The sequence below is a fragment of the Arvicanthis niloticus genome, chromosome 8 (genome assembly GCF_011762505.2).
Source record: "Arvicanthis niloticus isolate mArvNil1 chromosome 8, mArvNil1.pat.X, whole genome shotgun sequence".
NCBI classification, from domain to species: Eukaryota; Metazoa; Chordata; class Mammalia; order Rodentia; family Muridae; genus Arvicanthis; species Arvicanthis niloticus.
The window spans coordinates 41,876,159-41,899,542 of NC_047665.1; the positions used below are offsets into that span (position 1 = coordinate 41,876,159).

Sequence of the window (23,384 nt, forward strand, 5' to 3'; positions counted from 1 at the left end):
TCAAAATCCAAGGGTTCAATAGGTCTGTGGGTTTGTTTCTGGGTCTTTGATTCTATTCTGTTGATCAACCTGTGTGCTTTATACCAATACTATGTGATTTTTATTACTATTTCTCTGTACTACAGCCTGAATCAGGGATGGTGATACCTCCAGAAGTTCCAGGATTGACCATCTTGTCAGTGGCCAGTCTAGCAATGCATTATCTTTTTCCCCTTTATTCTGTATGTATTCTTCTTTTATTCAATGTCTCGACCATAGCTTCCCTTACCTCTGTTCCTCCCAGTCCCATCCCCCACCTCCATTCTTCTCCAAGTACACTCCCTAATATACCCCTAGAAAAGAGCAGGCTTCCTGGGCACATTAACTGTACATAGCACAGGAAGATACAATCAAACCAGGCAAAAACCTTAACATCAAGGCTGGGCAAGGCAACCCAGTAGGAGGGCCATGTTCTCCTCATGTTCTTCACCCCTCTGACTCCTGTAATTCTCTTTCTCTGGTTAGGTTCCCTGAGCTGTGAGGAGAGGGACCTGATAGAAACCTCCAACCTAGGGTCTCTCTCTCCACCAAATGTTTGGCTGTGGGTCTTCACTTCCATCAGCTTATTTGATGACAATTGGACAATTAGACCAGGCACTGATCCATAAATAAATTAGAACATCATTAGGAATCATTCTATTGATTTTTTTCAAATTTTTTTTATTCTTGTTAACTATGTTGGTTTGATTCTAAGTCTTTAGGTTTTCTAGTCTTTGGTTCTGGTTATCTAGGGAGTGTTGGGCATGGACTCCCTCTGGTAGTATGGGCCATATATTAGATCAATCATTGGTGGTTAATTCTCACAAGTTCTGAGTCACCACTCCTAGCACATATTGTCAGCAGGACAGATTGTAGGTTGAAAGTTTTATGGCTGGGTTGGTGTCTTAGTCTCATTGCTGAAAGCCTTGCCTGGTTACTGAAGATGGCTTGTTCAGGTTTTATGTCTTCCTAGGCATGGTGACTAGGGTTACTCTTGTAGATTCCAGGCAGTTTCCACTGCACTTGGTTTCCACACTGGTCCCCAAATGCCTTCTGATTTCAGTTGTTTCTTCCCACACTCTCTTCCTCCACCCCTTCCTCTGCGTGTGGTCCTTCCTATTCCCATTACTACCCACCCCCCAGTTCACCTGTTCTATTCTATTTCCCCTTCCAGGGAGTTGACTTTATCCCCCCTAGAACTCTATTTGTTCCTTCGCCTCTTTCTTGGTCTGTGGATTGTATTATGGTTATCATCTACTTAACAGCTAATAGCTACTTATGACCGAGTACATAAAATGTTTGCCTTTCTGGGTCTGGGTTACCACAAGATAAATTTTTCTAGTTCTATCTATCTGCCTGCAAATTTTATGATGTCATATTTCTTTTTAACTACAGAGTAACAATCCATTGTATAAATGTACCACAGTTTCTTTACTAATTCTAGGTTCTTTCCACATCCTATCATGAACATAAGTGAGCAAGTGTTTTTGTGGTAGGATGGACGGTCCTTTAGGTATATGCCCAAGTGTGCTATAGCTGGGTCTTGAGGTATAAATAGTCCCAATTTTTTGGAAACTGTCATATTGATTTTCATAGTAGCTGTAGAAGTTTGCACTCCCACCAGCAATGGTGGATGCTTCCCTTGGTTCACATCCTTCCCAGAATGAGCTGCCACTTGTATTTTTGATCATAGATATTCTGATGGGTGCAAGATGGATTCTCAGAGTCATTTTGATTTACATTTCCCTGATGGCTAAGAACACTGAAGATTTCTTTAAATGTTTCTAAGCTATTTGAGATTCTTCTATTGAGAGTTCTATTTATATCAGTTCCCCATTTTAATTGGATTATTTGATTTATTGATGTTCTTTTGAGTTTATTAGGTAATTTGAAAATTAACCCTCTGACAGATGTGAGGTCAATGAAAAATGTTTGCCCATTCTGTGGCTATTGTTTTGTCCTATTGACATGTACTATGTCTTACAAGGCTTTTCAGTTTCATGAAGTCCCATTTATTGATTGTTGTTCTTAGTGCCTGAGCTATTGGTATTCTGTTCAGGAAGTTGTTTCTTATGCCAATGTTTTCAAGGCAGTTGCCCATTTTCTCTTCTATTAGGTTCAGTGTATCTGATCATATGTTGAGGTCTTTCATCCACTTGGACTTGACTGCTTTTCAGGGTGATATAGATCCATCTTTTCTATCTGCAGACATCCAGTTAGGCCAGTACCATTTGTTGAAGATGGTTTTTTTTTTTTTTTTTTTTTTTTTTTTTTTTTTTTTGCATTTTGTATTTCAGAATTATTTATAAAAAAATCAGGTGTCCATGGATGTTTGGATTTATGTCTGTGTCTTTGATTCAATTCCATTGATCAATATGTCTGTTTTACGCCAATACCATGTGGTTTTTATTACTTTGGTTTAGTAGTACAGCCTGAAATCAGGAATGGTGATAGCTCCAGAAGTTCTTTTATTGGACATGTTTGTTTTAGCTGTTCTTCACTTTTTGTTTATCCATATGAAGTTGAGTTAGTCCTTTAAAGGTCTGTAGAGAATTGTGTTTTGATGGAGATTGTGCTGAATCTCTAGATTGCTTTTGATATGATGGCCATTTTTACTAGGTTAATCCTATAGATCTATGAGCACTGGTGATCTTTCTGACTTCTGATATTTCTTCAGTTCATTTCTTCAAATCCTTGAAGTTTTTGTCATATAGGTCTTTCACTCAGCAATGAATTTTCTGTGCACAAATTTGCCAAGAAAATCTCAGTTGAGGTTTGGATGGCTGTCTTTCTTCTTCCTTCCTCCAGCACTGGTACTTAAAAAAAAAATAACCCTAACTTTAACACAAATCTCACCCTGTTTCACAGTAGAAAAATAGGTTTAGCTTCTTGCAGAGACGACCTAAAACAACTTCTAGCAGCCACATTCCCTTCCTCACAATATCAGTAGCCATTTTTTCTGCAACATCTGTGAATCGTGCATCAATTTTCCAGGAAGGGAATAATTGTTCAATTTTATAGAAGTCAGAGGTCACTGCAGTCATGTTTTGTGAGAGTGCATAGCACAGGGGTAGCTGAAAGCAAGCCAGATAAAGTACCTGAATATTCGACGAGACAGTGAGGCAATTTGCACCACAACTTCCTTCATTCAGGTGGACTCTTGTGAGAAAAATTTTCTACCACATGTAGAATGAGATCATGGAAAAAATTTTTTGGAATAAGAGTTGAGAGAATAAAAGTGAAAGGTATATTTCAAATGTTACAGAAGCTCTTTAGGTGTAAGTCAAAAATATGTTGATCAACCTGTGTGTTTTATACCAATACTATGTTGTTTTTATTACTATTTCTCTGTACTGCAGCCTGAGATCAGGGATGGTGATACCTCCAGAAGTTCTTTTACTGTACAAGATTATTTTGTCTACCCCGGTTTTTGTTTGTTTGTTTGTTTTTTCCATATGAAGTTGAGAATTGTTCTTTCAAGGACTGCAAAGCATTATGTTGGAAATTTAATGGGAATTTTATTGAATTTTTTGATATCTTTTAGTCAGATTGCTATTTTTTACTGTGTTAATCCTACTGATTCGTGAGCATGGGAACTCTTTCCATCTTTAGATGTCTTCCTCTATTTCTTTTTTTAAGATTTGAAATTCTTGTTATACAGGTCTTTCACTTGCTTGTTTAGAGTTATACCAAGACATTTTATATTATTTGTGGCTGTTGTGAAGGATGTTGTTTCCTTAATTCTTTTCTCTACCTGATTGTCGTTTGGATAAAGGAGGGCAATTGATTTTTATTTTAGTTAATTTTTTATTTAGCCACTTGTTGGAGATGTTTATTAGCTGTAGGAGTTCCCTAGTAGAATTTTTGGGGTCATTTATGTATACTATCATATCATATGTGAAGATTGGCACAACTTCTTTTCTAATTTGTGCCTCCTTGATCTCCTATAGTTATCTTATGGCTCTAGCTAGGATAAGACTTCAAGTCGTAGGATAGGGTTTCAAGTACTATATTGAAAAGACAGAGAGTTAACAGCCTTATCTTGTCCCTGATTTTAATGAAATTGCTTTAAGTTTCTCTCCTTTCAATTTGATGTTGACTTTTTATTATTGTATTTAGGTGTTCATCATTTATGGTTGATCTCTACAAGACTTTTAGCATGAAGGGGTGATGAATTTTGTCAAAGGCCTTTTCAGCATCTAATCAGATGACCATATGGGTTTCTTTTTCAGTTTATTTATATGGTAGACTACATTGATGGGTTTTCATATATTTAACCATCTCGGCATCCCTGAGATGAAGCCTACTTGATCATAGTGGATGATATTTTTGATGTGTTCTTGGATTTGGTTTGGGAATATTTTATTAAGTATTTTTATATGAATGTTCATTAGGGAAATCAGTCTAAAATTCTCTTTCTGTGTTGATTCTTTGTGTGCTTTAGGTATCAGGGTGACTTGGGCTCATAGAATGAGTTTGGCAATGTTCTTTCTGAAGTAGCTCGTTCTGATGCTGCTTATATTCTAATGATAAAGATTGGCTTCTCAAGAAGTGGTTGCCCCTGGGAAGCATATCTTCTTATACACCAAGTGACGCTATATGAACTTTGATTTCCAGTTTAAGTAGTCAATAAAAGGTTTGTGTGGTTTAGGTATCAGGGTGATTTTGGACTCAAAGAATGAGTTTGGCAATGATCTTTCTGCTTCTATTTTGTGGAATAGTTTGAGGAGTACTGGTATTAGCTCTTCTAAGTCTTGTAGAATTCTGTGTTAAAACTCTTTGGACTGGAGCTTTTTTTGTTTGGAAACCTTTTAATGACTGCTTCTATTTTCTTTGGGTTTATAGGACAACTTCAATGGTTTCCCTCATCTTGATTTAACTTTGGAAAAGTTTTGTCAATCAAGAAAACCATCCATTTCATCTCCAGTTTTATAGAGTAAAGGCTTTTGAAGGAACACATAATAATTCTTTAGATTTCCTCAGTGTCTGTTGTTATGTCCCTCTTTACAGTCCTGATTGTATTAATTTGCATGCCGTCTTTTTGCCTTTTTGTTAGTTTGGCTAAGGGTTTGTATATCTTAGTCTATCTTGTTAATTTTCTCAAAAGACCAGCATTTCTTGATTTCTTGATTTTGTTGATTTTGTTGTTTACACACACACACACACACACACACACACACACACACACGCTCATGCGTGCGCACACGTGCATACTCACACACACACACACAGAAAAAGAGAGAGAGAGAGAGAGAGAGAGAGAGAGAGAGAGAGAGAGAGAGTTTATTTTAACCCTGAGTTTTACTGTTTTCAGTCATCTATTTCTATTGGGTATGTTCTTTTTGTTCTAGGGCTTTTAGGTGCTCTGCTAAGTTGCTTGTATGAGACCTCTCCAAATTCTTCATGAAGACGTTTAGTGCATGTATGCTCCTGTTAGCACTGCTTTCATTTTATCCCATAAATTTGGGTCTATTGTGCCTTCATTTTCATTGAATTTTAGATAGCCTTTCATTTCTTTATTTCTTGATAAATGATGACTCTGACCCGGTCATCATTCAGTACAGAGTAGTTCAATTTCCATGACTTTTTAGGCTTTCTGTTCTTTCTATTGTGTTAAAGTCTAGCTTTAATCCATGGTGCTCTAACAATATAAAAGAGATTATTTCAGTTTTCTCGTGTATGTTAAGGCTCTCTTTGTGACTGATTGTATGGTCAATATTTTGGAGAAGGTCTCCACGAGGTGCTGAGAAGAAGGTATTTTTGTTTGGGTAAAATGTTCTTTAGATATCTGTTAGGTCCATTTGCTTCATAACCTCTGTTAATTTCATTATTTCTCTGTTTAGTTTCTGTTTCTATGACCTATCCATTGATGAGAGTGGGGTGTTGAATGTATGTGTTTTAATGTATTATTTAAGCTTTAGTAATGTCTCTTTATAAATGTGCTTGTTCTTGCCTTTGGAGCATAAATATTCAGAACTAAAATATCATCTTCATCAATTTTTCCTTTGATGAATATGAACTACCTTTCTCGATATCTTTTGATAAATTTTGGTTGGAAGTCTGTTTTGTTGGATATTAGAATGGCTACTCCAACTTGCTTCTTGTGCCTGCTTAAACACACACACGCACACGCACATGCACACATGCACACACACACACTACCACCACCACCATCAATATAACAGGAATTAGAAATCATTGGTCATTAATTCTTCTCGGCATTAATGGATTCAATTCCCCAAATTAAAAGGCAGGCTAACAGAATAGATGTGTAAACAGAATCCATCATTCTGCTGCATATATAAGAAATACATCACAGTAATAAAGATAGATATTACCTTAGAGTAAAATTCTGGAAAGAAGTTTTCTAAGCAAACAGACCCAAGAAACAAGTTGAAGTAGATAGTCTAATATCTAATAAAGTAGACTTTCAACTAAAATTAATCAAAAGAGATGGGGAGTAAACTTTTATTTTCTGCCCTTTGGGGGAATGGACAGGAAGTCACACCTCTCGAATGTTGTGTGCAAACAACAAGCTTTTGCACACAGGCCAAAAGTCAGATAAGAGAGAATGGGACTCCACTCTGTTCCTTGACAAATCATTCATTCTGTGCCCCATCATCTGCCTATCTGAAGGTACTTGCTGGTTAGGGCTTCCTCACATCTGGATGGAGTGGGGGAGGGACGGGGTATTTATTCCTTTTTTGATTTAAGAATAATATCCATTAAAAAAAGACATTCAATACTTAGCAGCTAGTTTGTTTTCTTCTCAGAGGAAATTTTAATTGTATTTATATATTTGTTAAAAATATTTCATTTAATGTAAAGAAATACAGTTTAGATATTAAGTAACAGTACAAGAAATAATTTTATATAGTTTTAAAGAGAAAACAGAGTAAATATTTCAGGTTACAAGCTCCTTTAAATTTTAAGGTGAAAAAAATTTAGGAGACATAGTGAGATTTTGTCACATAGCATTTTCAGAAAATAATAACAAAAGGCAGCATTGTGCTGTGTGTCTGGTATTATTTCTGATGCCTTCTCATGTGAAATGAGGCATTTCATCTATCGCCTGCTGCTGTTTCTTTGTCCCCAGGGGACAAAGCAGAAATGTACCACTTATTTTGTGATAGACTGTGTGAGCATCATCCTTGGTAAACATCATCTCTTGTTGTTCTGTTTAGCAATTGTACTGAAGAAATATTTCTGAAAATCCCTAAAGAGATTCACTCTGATGCATCACTGAATGCTTGCTCCCTCCACATGTCTTTACTACCTTCTGTTCCTAGTTGGGAACACTTTTTTGCTTTCACTTCCACAAATTTGGACTCTCCTTCTGACTTCCAAGTATCTGTTACACCCAGTAGAAGATGACAAAAACCAGGCCATCTCTGGCAAGAACCACTGAGCAGAATGTGGCCTCTCTAGGTCTGAGTCAGCTCCAGTGTTGCAAGTGGCTCCTTCTTTTCATGGGGTAAGCTGGATCACCTTTTCCTCACAGAGGACTGGTTCTCTGTAGAAGACAAATCCCTCTTCTTCTGTTGTTAAAATTACAATGATGGTAATGTAGATTTACCTATCTACATATGTTAACATAGTTCAGTTGCTTACTATATTCATTTTGTTGGATAGACAGAATAATTATATCGCCCATTTTCAGTAGATGCTTGTTTTTTCTTCCCCAAGCTACAATTTTTTTCTGATTCTCTTTCTCTCCAATTCCTTCATAATCTTTATTCTCAGTTTCTAAGAACTTGATAGATTTAGGGCGTTTGTAGGAGTATGTCCATGTAATATTTGTTTAGTAGAATGAAAAAATTCTTGCTTCCAAGAGTCGCATAAAAAAATGAGCTGTGTATTCCTGGCTTTCTTCATCAATGGCTAGGAAGAGTAGAAGTTTAGTCTGAATGGATTCCACCATGAATATTTTGCACATCACCTACCATGGTTCTCCAGCCTGCTGACCTGAATAGACTAAACTTTTTCTTCTCCAGAATGTTCCAATCAAGAGAAATGAAAAGTTTAGTGTCATTTTTTTTTTTTTTTTGTGGGCAGAGATCAGAAACAGGCCCATTAAAATCTTTGCCCTTGGTAGAGAAGAGACATTTATAGAAATACAAAGTGGTTATATAATTCTTGCCAGACTAATATTTGTTAGCATAACATTGTTTAGAATAAATATAAAGAGGATGGAAAATCACTATCCAAATGCCTGTGTGAGTGCCTAGTTCCTAGAATAAGTGTTTTTTTTCTTCTGATTTTTAGTTACTTGATATTCTAGGCAATGTATTTTGATCATTCCCATTCTCCATTACCCAACTGCACTAGGCCCATTCACTCTTCCCTTTCTATCCAGTCTGTTCCCCCTTTCCCCTTCAAGGTCAATTTGTGTTGCTAAAATAACTTCCTCTGCAGCGTGGTCAATTGATCAGTTTTCTTATGTTTTTTTTACCTGTTCTTTCCTCTCTCAACTAAATATTGTTACTACTTCCTTGGCTTTTGGTGGAATCATGCAAGCTCTTCTCTTCATGCTGAGATTTGGTCTGGCTTAGGCTTGTCCAGGTTTTTTTGCATGCTGCTACAACTGTAGTGAGCTCCTGTGTGCATCTGCAATGTTGTATCAAATGATAACCCTTCCTTGTAGTCATCCACTACCTCTGGCTCTTATATTCGTTCTCTCCCCTCTTCTGTGGTGATCCTGAACATTGTAAGGAGGGATACATGCTTCATTCAGGGCTAAGCACTTGCTATTCTTTTATTCACTGTACATTGGCAGGTTGTGTGTTTCTATTTTAATCATCATCTACGGTAAATAGAAGCTTCTTTGATGAGAGTTGAGACATAAATTAATGTACGGGTATAAGAAGAATTCATTAGCAGTCAGTTTAATACTATGTAGTTTAATACATTTGGAAGAATAATAGTAGTAAGTTTTTCCCTAGGGACTATGATGTCTGTATAGTTGTAGGGTCTTGGCCTGATGATTGTACTCGGTATAGGTTGTATCTTGTGGAATGGGACTTAAATTCAATCAGTGAGTGTTTGGTTACTCTCATGATGCTTATGCCACTATTGCACCAGTGGGCCGTATATATACTTCTACAGCAGTAGGCTTCTGTATGACCTTTTCTGAAAATTCTTTAGTGTTATGTATCCATCATTTTCTCTCTTCTATCCTGATATCCTTTCACCCACCTTAATTTATTGTTTCTTATTACATAATTACTTTTTACCTTTTAGATTTATTGTTATTTTTTCTGCATTGGAACTTTGCCTGCATGTATGTCTGTGTGGGGGTGCCAGATCCCTTGGGCCTGGAATTACAGATAGTTGTGAGCTGAGAATTAAACCCAGATCCTCTGGAAGAGTAACTAGTGCTCTTAACTACTGAGCCAACTCTTTAGCTCCTCACAATGATGTTTTAACCCTTTGTACCAGAGCATTCTGCTTTCTTTCCTTTAGAAGAAATTCCCCTGTAGGGATCTATGTGAGCTTCACTGACAGCAGACAGACAACCCATGGAAGCAAGAAGGCAGTTTGGCACAACATGACTCAGTAGCCAGTGTTGTTTCAAATGTTGGAAGTCTAATCCCGATTTGCCCGTTTTAGGCTTATTTACACTCAGCACAATCTGCTGAAAACCATTTTTGTAGTGATTACCTCAATCCCACATGCACAATAAAGCATGCCTAAAATCATTTGAGGAACAAAGTAAGTGAAACATAGATCAGATGTGAGTTCGCTGAAACTCTTTGTAAAGTAAGTATGACACCTTTCATAAAAATAGGTCGTATAGATTGACTGAAAGAAAAATAAGTTTACGAGAGTGTGTCTGAAGGTCAGCCTTCATAGATCCAAGGTCACCAGGTTAGAAAACACATCTGCTTCAGGTTTCTAGGTGAAAATTGGGTTTTGTACTCTTTCCCTTGAGGGCATAAGCCCTCTGTGCTTAACATTCCAGGATCCACCAGTGCAGTTCTTAACCTATGGAATGTGACACTTTTGGTGGTAAAATGACCTTTTTACAGGGTTCACGTAAGAGCACTGGAAAACACAGACATTTACATTACAATTCACAATCATAGCAAAATTACAGTTACGAAGTAGCAACAAAAATAATTCTGTGGCTGAGGGTCGTCATAGCATGAACTGAGTTACAGGATCAGAGCATTAGGAAGGAAGGATGACAACCACTGCCCTAGTGCATGTCAGTGAGCACAAAAATCTCTGTGCCTCCAATGCTCCCCCATGGGTTTTTAGTAATTTACTAACCTCTGTAAGTATTCCAAAGAAGACTCATATACTGGTAATTCAAAGCTAACATCTACAAAGAAGAAAAACCTTGTGATATTTGTCTTTCTGGGTCTGACTTACTTCACTCAGGCTGACTGTTTTCGTCTCCATTCATTTACTTGCAAATTTTTCTAATTCCAACTTTCTTAATAGCTGAGTAATATTCCACTGTCTCAATGCATCGTATTTTCATTATCTGTCCATCAGTTTATGGACATTTAGGCTGTTTCCATTTTCTGGATATTGTGCATAGAGCAGCAATGACCATGGATGAGCAAGTATCTCTATAGTAGGATACAGAGTCATTTAGGTGTGTGTTCAAGAGTAGTATAAATGGAGCAGATAAACTATTTTCAGCAGTTTGAGGCACATTCATACTGACTCACATAGCCTTTGTGTCTTATCTCTGTCTCTCATCTGAGCTAACACAAAGCTTGAAAAATAGGTAAATGAACAAGAATCCACTAGCATCTCAAGTAGTGCCCAAAGCACTGCGTAACCATGCAGCAGTTGCCAGCTGGGAGCTCTGGTAGGAAGTCCCATGGGTCTTGGCACTTTACCTTATGCAGAGGAAAGACTGTAAGACTTTTGGGAGAATTAAGGCAAGGCTTGAGGTGGAACACAGTAAGCACTCAATAAATGTCCAGTCTCTTTACTGCTAGCTCCTGAGCACCTCAGCTCCTTGTTTAAAGGTCTTTTGTAGAAGGCACTACAGTGTTTCAGCAGCAAGACCACCCAACCTTACTGTTGCGGGGGGGGGGGGGGGGGGGACCTGGTTTGAGACAAAAGACTTAACAATGCCTGAATAGTTTCTGTGTTGCGGCCTGCTCAGCTCTGCCTGGCTTGGCCTTTCAAAGGTGGTCTTCGGGTCAGGGTCGAGAGAGAGAGAGAGAGAGAGAGAGAGAGAGAGAGAGAGAGAGAGAGAGAGAGAGAGAGAGAGAGAGAGAGAGAGAGAGGATAAGGAGAAGAGACGCAAGGAATGGAGACAAGACAGAGGTTCTGAACAAGTCTCTTTTATTGAAGGGAAATCTGGGGTATTTATACACTTTTGCCACGCCCCTTGTAGGCGCATGGATATGACATAAGCCTTGGAGGTGTGGCTAGCATGTGGATATCTGCTTTCTAGTCATTTTCTGCTAAAAGTTGGCTCCCAACACCTTACCATGTCAGTTCAGTCTCACCTGTAGCTTCAGTTGAGGTAAAACAGGTTGTACAGTAACATCCAGGGAGATATTCACTCTGCTCTGCTGAGCTCATGCTATGCCCATGGTCTCAGTCCAGAGAACTTTCTGTTAGAATACCCTGTTCTGCAAGTATGGGATACACACTGAATAGGTGTATTGTGATTTGTAGTTGAGTACTGAACAGTGATGTGAATTAATTTAAACAACCTCCCAGTCTTGTAATGTATGTATTACTTCAGGAGTAGGCACACTCCTGCATGTTTCCTAAATGTACAGACTCCAGCAGTCTCACTAGTAGTCTCTGTAGGCTGGCAGCTCAGGGAGGTGATATCTACTGTAGCATTGACAAGGGGCTAAAAGAGAGGGTGCAAACATCTTTGTAGGAAGATGGGTGCTCACCAATGTTGCCCAAATGTGTTTTTCTTTTTTACATTTTTCTGGAGTTTGTGTCAAACCTCCCCTGACCTGTCTGAAAAAATCAGTTTTCCTCACCAAAGGCCTTAACTTTCCTAAGAGAACAGTTTTTACATATTAGTCTCTCCAGTAATAACGAGAATGTGAACACACCAATCTCCCTATTTCTTTTGTTATTCCTTGTCAATTATAGATTTTAATTATTTTTCTTCCAAACATTTTGATTTTCAGAATTCATTTCTAGAAGACTGGTTTAGATGTATTCATGTAAACTGTACATAGTTTAACATTTTTGCTTTGTAGTTTAGATTTTCCTTCTTTCTAAGATATGTCCTCTATATTTTTCTTTAGTGAAGGTACTTTCACTTTTTGTTTGCATAAGAAGGCATTATTTGCTCACATTCCTCAATGACAATCCCACTAGATACACCTTGTAGCTGATGCCATCTTCCCTTGCTCCTAGGACAATAGTCTGCCACTGTCTCAAGAAGTCTCCTTTGTAATGGGCTTTTATTTTTTATCAATTTGTCTTTTCTAATGGCTGTCTTTGTGGTCAGCATCTCCTATATATTAGGAGGTTCTGGGGTTCACTAGTCTATGTCTGGATATAATTTTTTTTTCAAATTCTACTTTAGAAATTTGACCAAATTGAATGATTGATGCTCTTCTCCAATTCTGGAGAATTTTCAGCTATCATCTCTCTAAAAAAGTTAGTTTTTTCACTCTCACCATTGCTTATTCTCGGAAAATTTAACTTCCATGGGACTCCTCTTTAGTGGTTTCCATTTTCTTCACAGGATTGCAGAGCAGTTGCTAGGAAACAGAACTGAAACCCAGTTCTTTGGGCTGGAAATTGGCTGCATCTCTTTCTTAGTAGCTGTGTGGATGGATTTGGGTGGGCTCCTCAGCCTTTCTATGCCTTGGTGCCCCCAGTTCTAAAAATGCCGAGACTGCCTGGGACTTCATAGCATCTTCATGATGTAAATGAGGCTGCACTATGCTAAAGCATGTGCACAGTGTATTTATTCCAGTGTTTCCTTTTGAGAATGTTTACTCTTTATTGCGTATAATGCACTAAGCTTTACTCTCTGTGTTTAATATTCCCCCTGAGATTCTAGTTTGATGACTATACTTTTTATTTTCAAAAGTTAACTTTTTTAAAAGTTTAATTTTTTAAAGAAGCCTAAACAAATGACTTTCAAGAGGCAAGGCTTCTTAAATTTACTAAATATATTTTTTCATTGTTTCACTTAGAACTTCCCTCCCAAGATCCTGCAGCCCAGATACTCAGAGTTGCTTGCCCAGCTCAGATTAGGATTTCACCTTTTTTTGTATGCCTAGATACTGCCGGGTTCTCTGAATTGCGAACTTTCAGGTGGAATTGTTTGAAGAAAATTTATTCTTCACCCTGTGAAAATAAGAACCTGAGCAAGAAGGTGTACTGGGTCTTTCATCAGAAAGGAATGTTCTCCAAGCTTCTTTCCTTTCAAGTCAGCTTGGTGTAGTTGAATAACAGTCTGACTTTAACTTTGACTTGGACCATGGTTTTGTGTTCTGTGTTCTCTGTATACTGGCCTGCTAGCTTTACCAAACTCCATTGCTGGATTCTTCTTGTGCCTCACCTGCAGAGAGGTATTTTGTTTATTTTATCCACGGATTTTAAAGCATTTTAAAAGGGCATGGTTGAAGTTACCATGAGAGATCTTCCCTAGCGTGTACAAGGCACTGGGATCTTTGTCATCAATGTACTTCCAAAACAGAGGGCAGGGGAAACTTTTTAAAACTGTTGGTTGGCAGCTTAAAACACGTTGCACTGTTAACAGAAGATTACCCTTATTTTACTGACCTATAAGGTCCATGCCTGCGTTATCATTAGGTTATCAGTGACAAGCTTGATGTCAACGCTTTTCAAACAAATAATACATGTATGTAGTTGAACATACATTGCTATTACTTAGGTCCTTCTCCAATAGGACTGAGAAATTCTGTTTTCATACCTCACACAAACAATTTAAAAACATTAAAATTACAAATAATAAATGATTAATACTTATCACTTCGAGTCTCTTCCAGTTACACAGGAACATAGCACAGCTTAGGGACAGGATAAGTCCCAAAGTACTTTTTTTTTTTTTTAAAGATTTATTTATTTATTTCATGTATGTGGATATACTGTCACTGTCTTCAGAAGGTGGCATCGGATCCCATTACAGATGGTTGTGAGTCACCATGTGGTTGCTGGGAATTGAACTCAGGACCTCTAGAAGAGCAGTCAGTGCTCTTAACTGCTGAGCCATCTCTCCAGCCCCAGTACTTTTTTATAGATACAGCCAGCCACGCATACCTACAGGTTCTATAGTCTTCAGCTCAACCAACCAGTGAAAATTGAAATTATTCAGAAAAAAGCACCCTTTGTGCTGAATATGTGTCTACAAGGTGATTTCTTTGCCATTGCTCCCTAAAAAAGATCACACCTATTTCAAAAGCATGCATATAAAGTCAACCAAGTTTTTAGAGGTGACTAAAATTATATGGGTATGTAACAGACTTTGTGAGCCCTGGGAAAAGACCAGAGACTCAATCCATTTATAATTAAAAGATTTATTATCTGCTAAAGGTGTGCAAACTGCTGCATATCAGTAACAAGTAAGAGCCCAAAGATTGTGGTCTAGTGACTTGCTAGGTATAGTTGGGCAGAGGCTCTGGCAAAGTGGCATTCAAGAGGTGAGGGGAAAATGTGACCATCATCAAAGGGAAAAGATGTTTGGTGCCAAAGATCCTGACTTTTGCACTGCTGCCCCCTGTAAACAAAGAACAAGTAGGTTTTTATGGTGTGTTTTTCTTTTCACATAGATGGTAATGACCGACTATCAACTTGAGGCTGTGCATGGACAAAGGAATATAAGACACTGATCCCCATGTGAGTGTCTGTCCAACTGCTCCTTGCTTTCAAAAACAACCACTCACCTGCCTGCTCCCCACTCCTCTTTCCCTTTCTCCTTTTCCGTGCCTCCATTTCTCATCTCTCTTCTTCTCTTTACCCATCTCCTGTTACAGAGTCTAGTGGTACACTCAGAGGAACGGTGCTCAGCCCTGGATGGAAGTTCTTGGGAACAGAATAACCTCCGACAGGAGCCTATGGTAAAACACTGCCTCCAGGACTGAGAGTTGTACCCAAACCTCCCAGATCCTCTCATGTGTTGATATTAAATGCTTATTGCTTGCCAAAAGAATCCTAAATATTTGTAACTTTGGTGCTGAGAGCTAGGACTTGCATATATTTACTATGTTACAAGGCAGACATTTTCATCTGATTTTATAAATGAGGAAACTCTAGGCATGGGATGGTTGAAGAGATATCCTGATCAGCTGCTAACTATCCCACTGTATTCTGGTTTTTCTAACTATAGCTTTCCTATGTCTCCAGTTTTGACATTATAATTTATGAAGATTATTGACAAGCTAAGGTGTTCAAATTGACTAGACACAGAGGATAATTCCTTTTCATTGTCACCAGCTACCAACACATAGTGTTGCTAGGTTGTAATATAATATAATATAATATAATATAATATAATATAATAACAAAAGTCTGATCAAAAGTTTGTTGTAGGTAGATTCTCTGCATCCATTTACAAAGCACATAATAGAACAATTTTTAGATGAAGGAAGCATCATGATCATCTGAACTTAATAATTCAGGATATGCTAATTGTGAACACATGTCAGCTTCTCAATATAGTTCCACTAAATGAAAGTAGCAACGTTTCAGAGTCTATAGTCTATAGTCTATAGTCTATAGTCTATAGTCTATAGTCACATACCACTACAAGCTTCCTTTCCTCAGTAACGAAGGATGGCAGGATTCAAAGGAAGGCAAAGGTTGAGAGCAAATAAAGAAGAAAGGAGAGCTCACTCAGTTCATGAGAAAATAGTGTTTGGGAAGGGAAGGAAAAATATACTTTAATTAGAAAGCTCTGGAGACTAGTAACCACAGAGTGCTTGCTGCACAGAAATCAGTTGGTTTTTATCTGACACAAAGTTGAGTTCTCTGGCTGTGGAAGCTTCTAGATACCAGAAAAGATTGAAATTTGCATGACCTCTCAGCTAACAGGTAGCCTGTGAGGTGCTCTGGCTGCAGCTATTAGCTCTTGAAACTGCCACAGCAGCCCGGCAGATTTAGAAGTCTAATTTTACATGAGCTTGAGCTGAGGCATAATTAGCCTGAAGTCAGGGGAAGAACTAACTTAGTTACTGAAGTGAGCCCCAAATTTAGTCTTTAGTGCTATGGGCATTAAAAACAAACAAACAAACAGCCCAAAACTCGTTCTCTGAAAATATTCTTGGAGAAAAAGCTAGACCAGAAAAGCCTTTGTTCTAACTAAGTAGGGTATTGTTTTGAACTTAATTTTACGACTGGAATAGGCATTTCTACCCCATGCTTTTGTAAGAACTAACAAGGAGACAGAAGAGTGAGATGCCATCTTCAGAGAGCAGCCAAACTCAAACCAACTGGTGACACTTGAGAAAGAGAACATTGTGCTGTGTGTTGGGTAGGCGCTATCCAACTGCAGGCAGAGACATCCTGGGTTACTCCTGGGGAAAAGTACACTGATTCAGAGTCCTGTGCGGGGAGAGGAAGCAGGGGCATCTGTAGGGCACCAGCTCCATAGATACTGAGCTCATCCCTGGCATAAGCATCGCAAATGACCAGAATGGTAGTACAACACAAAGATGTAAAGCTCAAAGGCCTTGCTTAAGAAACTTATTCAAATATGTCAATATAATGCCTGTTATTGTTCTTTGCTCTCTATTGGTTAATTTTGTTATTGAGAATTTTACACTTGCATATAATGTCTTGAGTTGAGTCTTCCACCAAGTCCTCTTATCTTGCTCCCATCACTATCAACCACGCCTTATACCTCCCATTCTCTTTCCTAGAATTGAAGTCTTTTGTTTTATGACCCATTTGATTTAACTAGTGCCATCTGGGTGACATTTAGATTGGAACTATCCACTGGGTTCTGATGGAGTCACAAGTGAAAATACGGTGGAAGACAACTAGCAATTCCCACCCTCCAGATTTATTAGTATCAAATGGTTCAGTGATGGGTGGAGCTTCTGACCCCCAGCCTCCATATCCATGCCTTACTATTGAGGAGCTCGTTCTTGTATAGACACAGCGCAGGCATCTACAACTGCAGTGAGTTTGTGATTGTAATAGCTACACCTTACCCAGAAGGTGACATTTCTCAGCCTTTCTCATTATCTTCTGGCTCTTACATTCTTTTCTCCCTGTCTTCTGCAATATTCTGTAAGCTTTAAAGGAGGATAGCACAAATGTCTCGTTTAGGGCTAAACACTCCATTACTGCCCTCAACATCTTTAATACGTATGAGTCTTAGCAGTCACCACCTTTTACTTGAGAGGCTTCTTTGATTAAGTCTGAAAGTAGTATTTGTATGGATATTAGCATAAATATTTAGAAGGTAGCTTGGCATTATGTCACTTTAGCTGAGCAAGAGTATTCAGTTCCCACCAGGACCTAGAATCTCTTCCACCATTGAGATTTGTCCATGTGTATAGTACCAGCCATGTGTTACCTTCTGTAGAGAGGATCTCAAAATTCAGAGAGGAGTTGATTCCCCGTACAGCAGTAGTACTGGTATTGCATAAGTGGGTAGATCTTGGCTGGCAGTTGGCTCATGGATTGCAGGATTCATGGCTGTGTAAGACCACTGGTGCCTTTTCTCTCTCAGCAGCTCCCATGGCTCATTCAAGGATTATGAAAGCTAGCTGATGGGGAGGAAGCTTCCAGCTCATTTCCAACATGACTTCACTCCATCCTTCGCACATGGAGTGTGGTTCCTTTAGCAACAGAGACTGATGGAGAGTTTATTAAACCATGTTTAAGCAGAACTAAGAAAAATATATGTAGACACAAATTCATTCTGTATCCAAGAATGTTGTTTTGTTAATGACCTTAAAGTTACTGCCTGTAGTGGAGAGAGTCAGGGCACTTTTGTGTGGTTGGGAGCTATTGCATTAAGTAGCTTAAAAACACTTATCTTTCTTGTTTTTCAAGGGCATCTTAAATTTTACTTATACTTTTTGTAGCACCATTTAGTGGAAACAGTAGCTCATATGTTTTGGATGAATTGTATTGGCAAGCTTAATTCATCTTGCCATTAGTAGTTTTCAACTGAGTGAAATAAAAGTGAGTAAAAGTACTAAGTTTCATTCTCCTAAGCATCAGCGAATTAAGATACAACGATTATCTTTAGCAAGAATAAAAAATATATAACTTGATAGAATTGAAATTGGTACTGTTTCTAGAAATCCACCAGGCAACATATGTCAAGTACATTCACGTTCATTTGGGGTAAGAGTACTGCTCTAGAAGTAATAAAAAGCTAAGCCAGTATACAGGTAAAAAACGAAATGTGTATTTTATATCCAAGAAGACATGTAAATACTATGTAAATCATACTGATGCTTAGGAGAAGTACTTAGTTTGGCACATTTGGAATAACATGGGGTTGAGTGATGTTTGCATTCCGTGGAATTCATTTAGTGTCCACTGCTCTTGGGAAGTATTGTTGGTGGGGGGAGGTTTCTTAAGGTTTCTGCCATTGAACTTCTCAGTGTTCTCTTTGCAGTGTGCTAAATAAACACGTTCCTTTCTAAAAAGATATGTCTAGAAACTTTGTAATTTTCCCCAGAGAACTGTCTTCTTCATATCTTCCCTGTTATTTGTTCAGCAGTAAAATCTATAATCCAAATGAGTAGGTTTTAGGGAGACAAAAAAAATCTGCCCATGGGAAGACCCAAGGGAAAGAGCATGTGGAGCGTGACATCAACAGACTCTTAGACACAAGTAAGTAAAGAGAGATTGTTTTCTTGCTCTGATTCTTCTGAGTACAGTGCTTTTCCTTTCAATGTCCAGGGCTTGCCCTCATGGATTATATATGCTTTGTAGAAAAAAAAAACCCAACAGGCTTAAAGATTAAAGGTCAATGGTTAAGGGACTCTGGAAATCTATGCCTGGGGAATAGGTTAAAAGGAAATGACAAAGCATGGAAAATTATGAAGGTCATCTGTGAATATTTAATATTGCTTTTAATATTTACCACTGAAAGTGGACTGAAATTTACCATCCACATCACTTGTGTCCATGTCTCCAAGTGATATTATTAGTGTATCGGGTTATGATTGTCAGTGTTTTTAATTAAATCCGATATCTAAAAGATGACAGTGTTTCCCCTTCCTTTTATATGAGCAGTTGGAAGCAACAATTTAAAAATCCAGTTCACAACATTCTATTCCATTAAATACTAACAAAGAATGCTGTATACTATGCCATCAGAAGACTCAGCATCTTAAGGAGTGGTGATATGTCTTCAGAGACCCATGCATTGTCTAGATGGCTCTGCAGACCTCAGTGGTGCATACTCTCATGACTGATGTGTGCTGACTGTGTGCTCTATGAGAAGGTTTAGATTCACTAGGTGTTGTCTTTCTTTTTTTGTGATCAAGAGTTGGGGTAGTGTGCTTTTCTTCTGGAAATGATGGAGACACAGAGTAGGGATGGGGAAAGTACATAAACATGTACTTCTGAAGCAAAGTTTGGAACTGACACACTTTCTTCTACTTTCATTTACTCAACAAAACAAGCCAACCAGACTAACAGAAAGGAGCTACTAATATACCCTGTTTCTGCAGTGGAAGGGGCTACATGGCGACATGCACCAGTGATGGGGTCATGTATATAAATCAGGGTAAAGAACTGGATGAATGATGTCCATCATGCAAACACACACACACACACACACACACACACACACACACACACACACACACACACAGAGAGAGAGAGAGAGAGAGAGAGAGAGAGAGAGAGAGAGAGAGAGAGAGAGAGAGACAAAGAGAGAGAAAAAGAGAGAGGGCAAGAATATTAGATACAATGTAGAAACTCTAATATATATAAAAGTTAAGTTCAATTTTGTTACATATAAGAAAATTTAGATAAAATAACATTGGGATAGTTTGGAAAAGTTTTGTTTGAATAACTCTGAAACTAGTTTTAGTCAATGTGTTCACATTTGGTCTTATTCAGATTTTTTTTTTGCTTCTTTTGGTATCAACATTTTTTTTAATTCCACATGTTTGTCTTGGCTCTAACGATGTACTTGTCTACATTAAACTTTATTAGCCAAGTAAACATCTAAGACTTTGTATCAGCAATCGTGCAATGACCTGAACTACACCCTGTCTTCCACATGGTTACTTAGAAGCTTCCATTTCACTTTAAAAAATGCTGGTCAGTCACATATCACATGAATGAAGCCATCTCTTAGGATATTCTAATTTTAGCTAGTAGTTATTAAGAATCTCTCTATGCAAGGGTCTAAACAGAGTTTCTACATCTCTGTGTTGTCACCTGTGTGATTCACAACAATATCATGCTATTGATGGAATGATCCTTTATATTAAATTGTACTGCTAGAGCAACTGATATCAGAATTTAAATATGGGCAGGATGCTAATTTTGAAAAGTCAATTCTAATTCTTCCTCCTCCTCCTCCTCCTCCTCCTCCTCCTCCTCCTCTTCCTCTTCTTCCTCTTCTTCTTCTTCTTCTTCCTTCTGTTTAAGTGATTACCCCACCCCCTGAAATATACACGTTGGCCTTTAGATTTTCTAAGATAAAGAGTAGAATGGATTTTATGCTGATAATTTAGGGGCAAGGGTGAGTGAGATCCTGTTTCCCAGTCTTGTGAAAGTATAGGCATATAACGGCTTGTATCATTATTCTCTAGAAAGTTGAAAGGTGTAATAGTTTGAAGCAAAGAAACTTTTACAAGGTCATTAAATCCCAAGGCTGGGACATAAGCTCATTATATTTTCCTACTATATCATTTAAATTATTGTATCTCATCATGGCAATTGATATAAAATGGCACAAATATTAGGGAATTAACCAAAGATTTTTTTTATTAGATTTAAAACCCTCCCTTTTAGATAGCACTCATACCTGATATTGTTAATAAAACCAAGAACCTGAGACTAGATAAACCATGGGCCCTAAGACAAAACCTACTACTATTATTCTGCTGAATTAACATAGCAGTACAATAGCCCTGATGGCATACTGTTGTACGTATAGAGCAGTACATTGTTCAGCCCTCATCAGAAAAGCTTCTTTTTTGTAGTAGATGGTAATTAGCACCCAGACATACAGCTGAACAATATAATCATGGTAATTGGTAGTGTGATACTCCACAATTTTACTCGTAGAACTAGTCAATTAACATGGACTCCAAGGACTGCATTTTCCTCTAAGATTTCAGAATTTTAAAATTATAAGTGTGGGTATTTTCACAGTCTGACACCATAAAAATAAACCAGGAGAGGACAATTACTATGTAGCCCATTGTCTTAGTTTGGGTTTCATTGTTGTGAAGAGACACCATGACCAAGGCAACTCCTTCAAAGTAAAACATTTAATTGGGACTGGCTAATGGATTCAGAAGCTCAGTACATTATCATTAGGTCAGGAAGCATGGAGACATGCAGGCAGACATGGTTCTGGAGGACATGAGAGTTCTACATCTTTATCCACAGGTAGCAAAAGGAGGCTGAGTTCCACACTGGGCATAGCCTTAGCATATGAGAGACTTCATAGCTGGCTCCCACAGTGACATACTTCCTCAAACAAAGCCACATCTCCTAATACTGCACCTCACTATGGGTCAAGCACTCAAAATAGGTATAGTGGGGCATACCTATTCAAATTACCACACTCACAGGTTTCAGAGTGTTAGTTTAGAGCAGAATTTTAGATAATTTATCTTGGTAACTAATTGCCAGTTACATAAAAATTTTTGTCTTTTCTCCCATTTTCATGTTTGTGTATTGTATGACTGTGAGTATATGCATGTTTCTGAATGTTTGTAGGGTTTATGTACACGTGGAAGCCAGAGGTTGATACTGGGAATCATCTGCAATCCATCATAATCACTGAGGCAGGGTCCTCAATCAAACCCAGAGCTTGTTGACACTTATGCTGATTTCTGAGGATTTAAACTTGGACCCTCAGGCTTGTGTGACAAATACATTAATGGTTGATCCATCTTCCCAGACCTTGCACAAGTTGAAAGAAAGTTAACGAGTAACCTTAACAGCATTCAGTTTAACTAATAATTATTAAAGAAACCTTGAAGGAAGTCTGTATTACTCTCAGTTTTCAAAGGAAACTTTTTGTTTTAAAGACATGATCCAAGAAATGAAACTTTTTTTTTTTTTTTTTGCTAAGTGCTGTTTTCATCTGCCCCTTGTGTAGCAAGTCCCATTACACCATGCTGTGTTGCTTCAGGGTGCAGAAACTGGATGTAAGCTCATGATTTTCGCAATGGCTTCTCATTAATCTCTGTCTCAAGCATTGGGCATTACAGAGTACCCAGGGAGCCCTCATTTGTGTTAGTTTTATCCTCATTAAAGCTGGAAGATATTTATTCTGAATTAAAAAATGTATTACTATAAGTTTTTTTTTTTAAGGCAAAGGCATCTAGATGTGGGGGATAAAAAAAGGACATGTGTTAGTGTGTGGAGTGACTGCCCAGCTGTGCTGGTATTTTATGCTATGTACCACATTACAGATGAAGACATCACAGCAACTTTATTGATGTTATCAGAGCAGAAGCTGATTTCACCTTCTTTTATGTTGTAAATAGATTTTGACAGTTTCAAATCTTAGTAGGGGATTTTCCATCCTGTTTTATTTCACATTAAAACACAGTTGTTATAGTAGATACCAGGAGGCATTAATACCCTGAGATGAGGGGTAGCCTCACATGAAGCCCCTTACTAAGGCAATGGTATGACTACAGCATCACTAGTCCTTGGACAAACACATTCCACTATTTAAAACAGGAGTTTGCCATTGTCTAGCAACCTGAGGAGTCATGAAACTTATCCTGATTGGTCCTCTTAGGTCATATGTTTATAATGAGCTGCTGTTCAGGATGAGGTGGGATTGAAGGTTCATTGTTCAATTTATCTTAGAACATGTTAAGAACCTACTCTAAGCGCTGAGATATGAAGTCATTTTCTTCCAATGGCATGGATCTTGGAATAAAAATAGAATTGGAAGAGGCAGAGATGGAGTTTGGGGAGAGAGACACAAGAGGACTGTTCACACTGTACTTCCTCAGTGAAACAACTAGACTGCAGACCTGCTAAGAATTGTGATGGAAACAGAAAGGAATTACAATGTCTGCCCTACCTGGGTATATCTACTTTATTGTGGAGAGAGATGGCAGTTGCAACTCTACTCCAAACGTGAAATGATGTAATAGAGTAAATGCGATTTTGTTGTTATATAGGGTCGTTACTTTCTGGGAGGAATAATGGATGAGAACCAAAGAAACAGTACATAAGAAGCTAGAAATGTGCTCAGCCCTGTGTGATAAGTTGTT

General features: G+C 38.1%; 1 protein-coding gene across 5 annotated transcripts in view; it reads left to right on the forward strand.

Moving 5' to 3' along the window:
* Positions 1-23,384, forward strand: part of LOC117714384 (putative G-protein coupled receptor 141) — a 62,572-nt gene that overhangs the window by 5,300 nt on the left and 33,888 nt on the right. For 4 of the 5 annotated variants that reach the window (XR_013112226.1, XR_013112227.1, XM_076939324.1 and 1 more), the window contains exons 2-3: positions 14,763-14,829; positions 14,967-15,050. The exons of the other annotated variant lie outside the window; for it this stretch is intronic. The gene's annotated coding sequence lies outside the window, so the exon portion shown is untranslated. The remainder of the gene's footprint in view (positions 1-14,762; positions 14,830-14,966; positions 15,051-23,384) is intronic. 5 annotated transcript variants of the gene reach the window in all.